Here is a 2,211-nt window from a genome sequence, read left to right on the forward strand (position 1 = left end):
CCTCTCCGCCAGGCCCGTGCGAGCGGGTGAGCGGGCTCCCCGAGCCCCACTGCCTCGGACGCGCCCCCTCCTCGCCCAGTCCCCGCTAGTGCTGTCGCAGACCTCCTGCCGGGACCCCGGTCCCTTCCCTCCTGGGCGGGCCCAGTAGCGGTGAGGATCTAGAAAAGTTTTCCTGTCCTGGTCCTGGGCTGCCCCGGGGCCTGGGGTGATGACCCCCAAACCCGAGGGCGCTCGGACTCCTGGCCCGAAATTCCAAGGCGGACACAGCCCGGGATCCCAGCAGCCCCACTCGGAGGAGCTCTGCCCCGGGGAGGGAGGGACAGCGGAATGCAAACCAGATTCCGGGGCAGGACTGCGGGGATGGGCAGGGCGAGGATACGGCCTGAGGTCCCAGTTGCCTGTCCGAAACCCGTGCTGGTCTGCAGGGAATGTGGGGGAACAAGGGGAAGGGAGAGAGTGACTTGCCCCAGCCCACCCTACCTCTGGGGCTGCCTCCCTCCTCCTTGGGCCAGCCACAGGATTGAGAGTTCCTCAGCCCCAAGCTCAAGCCTGCCCTTGCTGCTCTGTGCTGGGCAGCAGCCCTTCTGCTGCCCGCCTGGGTCCTGGGCATCAGCCCAGAAGTCTGCTTGATATGGGAGGGAGGGAGGGGTCCCCAGGGCTTGCCTCATTTCCAGCCCGGGACTCTCCCACCGGGAAGAGGAAGAGGAAGCCCCCTGGACTCTGGACACCAGGCCCCTAACCCGAGACTCCTGGATGAGAGCATCCGCTCTCCCCTGTGACCAGGCCTTCGAGGTCCAGGGGCAGAGAAGGGATTCCCAGGACCTAGTGAGGCCCCTGTTATCAGATGAGGCACCCTGAAAACATAGGCTGGTCTTGTGTGAGATGGGAGAAAGACCAGAAATATCATCTAAACTTTTCTCTGCCCACACATCCAACTTCATGGCACTGGGCTATGAGGCTGGTCTCTTTGGGCCTAGGGGTCCTTGAGGCAGCCCCTGGGGCCCAACCTCACCCCTAGTCCCAGCAAGTGAGAGCGAAACAACTTGCCCTGTCTACCTCATTGCGCAAAGCACACACCAGGCAGTGACCATGACTCATGGTTCCCAGTACAAAGAAAAGACCACTTCCCTGCTGGGGCAGAGGCCAAGCCAGAGCCCTCGCCCCATCACCTCTCTGCCCTGCTTGAGTCTGGAATGGACCTCCCTGCCTGGAAGCTGCATTGCCCTTGGTCCTGGGCCTGCCTGCCCCCTGGGGAACACAGGTGGGTCACGTTCATCACCTCTTTTGTGCTCAGCCAGAGGCGGGGTGCGGGTTCATGAACAGGTTCTTGCTCATAGTGTGGAAGAGGGTAGCAGGGTGGAGGTAATGATAGACAAGGGGGTGATCCACTCCCGTGTGGTGTGAAGACCACTATTAAGGTGAGAAAACAGGCCGGGCACGGTGTCTCACGCCTGTAATCCCAGTGCTTTGGGAGGCTGAGGCAGGCGGATCACTTGAGGTCAGGAGTTTGAGACCACCTGGCTGACATGGTGAAACCCTATCTCTACTAAAAATACAAAAATTAGCTGGGCATTAATGGCGTACACCTGTAATCCCAGCTACTTCGGAGGCTGAGGCAGGAGAATTGCTTGAACCTGGGAGGCAGAGATTGCAGTGAGCTGAGATTGCACCACTGCACTCCAGCCTGGTAGACACAGGGAGACTCCATCTTGGAAAAAAAAAAGGCAGAAAACAGGAAGGAGGCATAGCCCAGCCTGGGGTGGGAGTCAGGGTAGCTCTCAGGGATGCTGCTAGGGCTGAATCTTCTTCTTTTTTTTTTTTTTGAGATGGAGTCAAGCTCCACCTCATGGGTTCACGCCATTCTCCTGCCTTAGCCTCCAAAGTAGCTGGGACTACAGGTGCCCGCCACCACGCCCGGCTAATTTTTGTGTATTTTTTAGTGGAGACGGGGTTTCACCGTGTTAGCCAGGATGGTCTTGATCTCCTGACCTCGTGATCCGCCAGCCTCGGCCTCCCAAAGTGCTAGGATTACAGGCGTGAGCCACTGCACCCGGCTGGGCTGAATCTTCTAAGACTACTCAGGAGCTGTAGTGAGAAGCAGGGAAAGAGTAGAACAAGGAGTTTGACCTGTACCTGCCTGTGAACAATTAACTGAAATAACTCACTACATTTGGACCAGCCCAAGGGCTGATTTTTTTTTTTTTTTTTTTT

At 58.1% G+C, this 2,211-nt stretch overlaps 1 protein-coding gene across 1 annotated transcript in view; it reads left to right on the top strand.

Annotated features, from left to right (window-relative positions):
* Positions 1-6: 6 nt before the first annotated feature.
* The window catches only part of SLC16A5 (solute carrier family 16 (monocarboxylate transporter), member 5), a 19,252-nt gene continuing 17,047 nt past the window's right edge, over positions 7-2,211 (top strand). The window contains 1 exon segment of the mRNA XM_011942022.1: positions 7-26. The gene's annotated coding sequence lies outside the window, so the exon portion shown is untranslated.

The sequence above is a fragment of the Colobus angolensis genome, unplaced genomic scaffold (assembly GCF_000951035.1).
Source record: "Colobus angolensis palliatus isolate OR3802 unplaced genomic scaffold, Cang.pa_1.0 Scaffold1, whole genome shotgun sequence".
NCBI classification, from domain to species: Eukaryota; Metazoa; Chordata; class Mammalia; order Primates; family Cercopithecidae; genus Colobus; species Colobus angolensis.